The sequence below is a fragment of the Limulus polyphemus genome, unplaced genomic scaffold, assembly GCF_000517525.1.
Source record: "Limulus polyphemus unplaced genomic scaffold, Limulus_polyphemus-2.1.2 Scaffold1404, whole genome shotgun sequence".
Classification (NCBI taxonomy): domain Eukaryota; kingdom Metazoa; phylum Arthropoda; class Merostomata; order Xiphosura; family Limulidae; genus Limulus; species Limulus polyphemus.
In genome coordinates, this window is record NW_013667014.1 from 143,789 (window position 1) to 150,393 (window position 6,605).

The window sequence follows — 6,605 nt, forward strand, 5'->3', positions numbered from 1 at the left end:
GCCCATTGTGTAGCTTGGGTTTAATTACAAAGAAACAAAGCTACACAATGGGCTATCTGTGCTCTGCTCACCACGGGTATCGAAACCCGGATTCTAGCGTTGTAAGTCCGCAGACATACCGCTGTGCCACTGGGGGCATTTGAAAAGGGGAAGAGAGATCGTCAAAAAAAAAAAGTCCAGAAACAAGTTGAATCAAAATGCAAAGATTATATTTTCAAGCCTATAACTAGGGACTCTAAAAAAAGTAAACAAACAAGGCTGGAAATAATGTCTACATTGTTTTGTCAAGCTAGAAAACCCTATTTTGACTCCACTAAAATTGATAAGTGCTGTAGACATGAAGTTAAAGTAGGAATTTGTAGCTTGAGAAAACAATGTAGACATTATTTCCTGAGAAATGAGAAAAATTTAACCACAAAGGCAAATTATGCAAATAAATATGTTGTGCTGAAAAAAAAAGTGGTTCCACATCGATAAAAACATAACTGTATATAAAAAAAATGAGAGGTTGAATCCACGTTAACATTTCATTGATTTGAACGACACCTGTTACAGCTTACACAAATGTACTAATACAGTTCAAATATAATTTTACGTTGCCAAGCCGTACTGAAAACCAAATTATGAATTTTGAAATCTGGTGAACATAAATGGTGCTTCATGCAAAAGAAGAAAAAAGGAAAGGAAAAATAATAGTGTCAAACTTTCGGTGAAATATATTTCTAAGTCAAAGTCAGGTTAAATGTGAATTCATTAGAGCTTGGTTTGAATTGATTAGTTTCCATCACACTAGGCATTTGTCGCAGTCATGGATAAACTCTTGTGACACGCACGGTCCAGCTGCAAATTCCACACCCACCCATATCCTGCGCACTAGAGATAGCATTTCAGCAAATACTAGTTATCCTGCACGTGGCAGTTTACTAGCAGTAAACAAATCTCGGAGAAACGGTAGTTTAGAAGAATAGTTTATGACACAGAGAGAGAGAGAGAGAAAAAAAAATCGTTCCTCTTTTTCCTGTTTGCATTAGCACGTGAAAGATAGCCGAAACACAGGATACGACAAGATTCTTACAACTTCAGGGAAAGCACGTAACCATACAGAAAAGGTGGAATATTTTTGATGGTTACAATTGAGTTTTGGAAAAAGAGGGACAACGAAAACAAAAAGTAATCGCATTCAGTCTTGTTGTTTGCTATTTATTCTAAATACTTTTAGGCTGTTACTAGATGCAAGACAATAACAAAACGAGGGGTTACAACAAGAAAACAAACGGCGACAGTAAAATTAAAAAACAGTAGATTTTTCCAAAATCGAGCATGTTCTTGTAGAAAATTATATGATATTATTTAAAAAACCGAAAAAATTCAGCTTTATTTTGATTCTGCCGTATTCTTTTTTCCCCGTTTTTCTACACGGTACATTTTCACAAGTAAAAATATCTGAAATATCTGAAAGTCAAAAGTTTTACAAATATTCAACAAATGAAGATTATTGGGAATATATATATATATATTATTTAAATTGTACTTCAAGTAATATTGTATAATAAGACGGAATATGTTGCCATATATTTTCTATATTTTGTTATATTTTAATAATTTTAACGAGAACGCCATTTTTATAGAAAAATCGAGACTGAAATAGCTGAAAAATTATTAATTTTATTTTAAACTATAGAATATTACAATAGATTAATGGTATATAGTTTTTCGTTAGTCTCCCCCCCCCCCCAACCAGTGGCTCATAACGCTTAAAATCGAGATTCGATACCATTAGTGGGCACAACGCAGATATCTCCTTCTGTAGCTTTGCGCTTAAAAATAGTTTCTCTGTAGTGTAAATTACCAAAATATTTATATTCCAAACATTTTATATTGAGCGATATTAAAGTTACTGCTTTAGATAACGATTTTTAAAGGAAATCACAATTTGAAAGTATGGTTTTTGAAAGACAACTTACACTTTGGTGTTAAATAAAAACAGCAGTAGTGACCTCTGAAAAACATATCGTACAAATTGGGGTATAGTTTTTCAACGCACTGCAGATTTCTGACTGGTATTATGAGATTTAAGAGTAAAATAAAAGCATTACAGGGCCCGGCATGGCCAGGAGGTTAGGCATTACAGGGCTTGGCATGGCCAGGGGGTTAGGCATTACAGGGCCTGGCATGGCCAGGAGGTTAGGCATTACAGGGCCTGGCATGGCCAGGGGGTTAGGGCGCTCGACTCGCAATCTACGGGTTCGAATCACCGTCACATCAAACATGCTCGCCCTTTCAGCCGTGGGGGTGTTATAATGTGACGGTCAATCCAACTATTCGTGAGTAGCCCAGGAGTTGGCGGTGGGTGGTGATGACTAGCTGCCTTCCCTCTAGTCTTACACTGCTAAATTAGGGACGGCTAGCGCAGATAGCCCTCGTGTAGCTTTGCGCGAAATTCATAACAAACCAAACCAAAGCATTACAGTTGAATACATGTGACGAGGAAACTCGTGTATTTCATAAAACTTCTGAAAAAAAAATTCAGTTTCCTTGGGTAACTGAAAAGAAATCACTATCAATTACCCGAGGGAAGATGAAGTTTTTTAAAATGTACTATCGCTTTCTGGAAGATGTTATCCCATTTTGGAGTAGAACAAAAGCACTACACATTCCTAACTTATTATACGATTAAGAATAGAGTAATACCAATACAGGTTTGTGACAGACATCAAACAATTTGAGAAGTCTGACGGATATCATATGATTCGAGAGTATAGTAAAAGCACTACAGATATGTGAGGGATATCATACGATTCGAAAGTATAGTAAAAGCACTACAGATGTCTGACGGATATCATACGATTCGAGGGCATAGTAAAAGCACTACAGATGTCTGACGGATATCATACGATTCGAGGGCATAGTAAAAGCACTACAGATGTCTGACGGATATGATACGATTCGAGAGTATAGTAAAAGCACTACAGATATGTGAGGGATATCATACGATTCGAGAGTACAGTAAAAGCATTACAGATATGTGAGGGATATCATACGATTCGAGAGTACAGTAAAAGCATTACAGATGTCTGGCGGATATCATACGATTCGATAGTAATAGTAACAGCACTACAGATGCGTGACGGATATCATATGATTCGAGAGCACGAGAAAATCATTAAAGATGATTGACGAATATCTTACGATTGGAGAATATAGTATAAGCACCACAGACTTCTGACGGATATCATATAATTTAGTAGTAGGGGAAGAACACTAGGGATTCCTGAAAGGTATAATTCAGTTTACAATAATGTTTAAGAGTAAAGTACACAGAAACGGAAAATGAATAACCATGGTTTCAATCGCAAGTCCCAGACGTATTAAATATGTACTAGACAATAAAGAAACCAAAGCGGGTGGGAGAACTTTCACAGTTTCGGTAAATACAAAGAAGGGCGTATCCATTGTTGCTAAAAAACGTGGGAAGAAAATACATAAGGAATGACACGTATTCGCCTCAGACATGTACGTAGAGTGGCCCATTTTTGAAGAGAGTACGCCTACATAGTATCTTTATCGTTCCCAACCACTTGTATAGTTGTAGAGAGGGTGATAAGTAAAAGTAGTGTTATTGAAGATATTCCAGTACATGTGCTTAATAGGAAGTACGGTTCGGTATGTTTTACATGTGGTTAATAGGAAGTACGGTTTGGTATGTTTTACATGTGGTTAATAGAAAATATGGTTTGGTATGTTTTACATGTGGTTAATAGGAAGTACGGTTTGGTATGTTTTACATGTGGTTAATAGAAAATATGGTTTGGTATGTTTTACATGTGGTTAATAGGAAGTACGATTTGGTATGTTCCACATGTGGTTAATAGGAAGTACGGTTTGGTATGTTTTACATATGGTTAATAGGAAGTACGGTTTGGTATGTTCCACATGTGGTTAATAGGAAGTACGGTTTGGTATGTTTTACATGTGGTTAATAGAAAATATGGTTGGGTATGTTTTACATGTGGTTAATAGGAAGTACGGTTTGGTATGTTTTACACGTGGTTAATAGGAAGTACGGTTTGGTATGTTTTACATGTGGTTACTAGGAAGTACGGTTTGGTATGTTTTACATGTGGTTACTAGGAAGTACGGTTTGGTATGTTTTGAATCCCATAATTACCGTTTTTCGTTTTCTTTGAAGTCATGGTTTATATGGTCTGAAGTGATATATTAGCAACTATAGCACAAAATTACATATTCAACTTACCCAATTGGTGGAAGAACGCATTCTAATCATAATACGTAAAGTCATTTGATCATCATATTTAATTAGATATACTCATTACTAGGTATATATGTTTAGTTCTGATCTATATAGGTAGCTTTCTTTGATCAGAAAGTAATATTAATTATGTTTTAATACGGTCAGTGAACAAAACTTTGAGGTTTATTAAATCTGACATGATCATGAATATATTATAATCCCCATCATAACCCTAAACCGTTGGTCCTGAATAAAATTATACAATTTACAAAGTCACCCAAACAACCTGATTTAGAACAATTCATATCTTAAAGAATGAGCCAGAAAATACTATCATAGTTTACGTTATATAACTCCAAAACCTGATCCTGCATACAGCACTATAATCCACAACATGACTGTAAGAACCTGATCATGACTATAGTGTTATCATTCACAACGTTAATAGAAGAACCCGATCACGAACACGGTATAAATATACATAGCATTAACATAAGACCTTGATCAAGAAAACCGTATTATCATATACAACATGGCTATTAGAACACGATCATTAATAAAGTATTATCACTTTTAACATAAGAACCTGATCATGGCTATAGTGTTATCATTCAAAACATTAACAGAAGAACCCGATCACGAACACGGTATTATTATACATAACATTAACACACGAACCTGGTCAAGAAAACCGTATTATCTTCTACAATGTGACTATAAGAACCTGATAATTAATATAGTATTATCACCTTTAATATAAGAACCTGACCATGATTCATGATTCATAATAAAGTGGGAAAGAGGGAAGATGCATGATAACCAAGACATGACGAGGAACCCATTTTGAGACTAATAATGCTTGGAGATGGCTTTAACCCGTCTCTCTATGGTGTTCTCAATTTTGTTTTTAACGTCTTAGTGTTACAGGTTGAGACAACGCCTTAGTGTTACAGGTTGAGACAACGTCTTAGTGTTACAGGTTGAGACAACGTCTTAGTGTTACAGGTTGAGACAACGTCTTAGTGTTACAGGTTGAGACAACGTCTTAGTGTTACAGGTTGAGACAACGCCTTAGTGTTACAGGTTGAGACAACGTCTTAGTGTTACAGGTTGAGACAACGTCTTAGTGTTACAGGTTGAGACAACGCCTTAGTGTTACAGGTTGAGACAACGTCTTAGTGTTACAGGTTGAGACAACGCCTTAGTGTTACAGGTTGAGACAACGTCTTAGTGTTACAGGTTGAGACAACGTCTTAGTGTTACAGGTTGAGACAACGCCGGCAAACACTTAGAATGATATATCATATAACGATCTAAATATTTTATTTAAACTCCATCTTTAACCAGAAGCCCATATAACTTCTTCAACTATAGATAATGTTTTGTTAACAAAGATCAATTATATTAACATGCTGATCTGAATGTAGTCCAATCCTCATTCCCAAAATAACCCGTAAGATAGATAGAGAGGACATAGACAGAAAGATAGAGAGAGAGACCGCAATGTGCCAACATCCGGGAGGAGCGATGGGGATTTCCCTTAACGATAAACTCCACACGTGCAAGAAGCATTGCATTTCAGATCACACACACGTCATGTTTAGACTTGAAAAAAAAATAACCAAGAAAATAATCTATTTAACTGACGATGTGGAAATCACCACGACAAGATCTGTATAATTTATTTTGTAAAAGAATTACTGGCTGTGACTGGCAGGCAATCTAAAAATATAATTTTGGTCCACAACTTTGTGACACATACGAAAAGAAGGATTTGAAGTGATGATCACTGCAAACTTGGAATGATCATTTCACAATTCAAATAAAAAAACGCCAACATATGTTTGATATTTTGACGAACTTATACTTTATAAAAGTTACGTGATAAGGCCGTAAAAAAGCAATGCCTTTTTTTACCACCTCCATAAGACTCTCGACAACCGCATTTTTCCCGTTAGAGAAGCTTATTTCGCGCATGTGCTACGGTTCAGAAATACAATTATATTTTTTAACGTCACGTGGAAGCTACCATTTTTATCGTGACGTTAAAAATATAGTTGTATTTCTGAACCGTAACACATGCGCGAAATTAATTCATCTGCTACGGATAATATTAGTATTGATAAAAATGGTAGCTTCCACAATTTCTTCCACGTGACGTTAAAAATATAGTTGTATTTCTGAACCGTAACACATGCGCGAAATTAATTCATCTGCTACGGATAATATTAGTATTGTTAGAAGAAATTGTGGAAGCTACCATTTTTATCAATACTAATATTATCCGTGGCAGATGAATTAATTTCACGCATGTGTTACAGTTCAGAAATACAACTATATTTTTAACGTCACG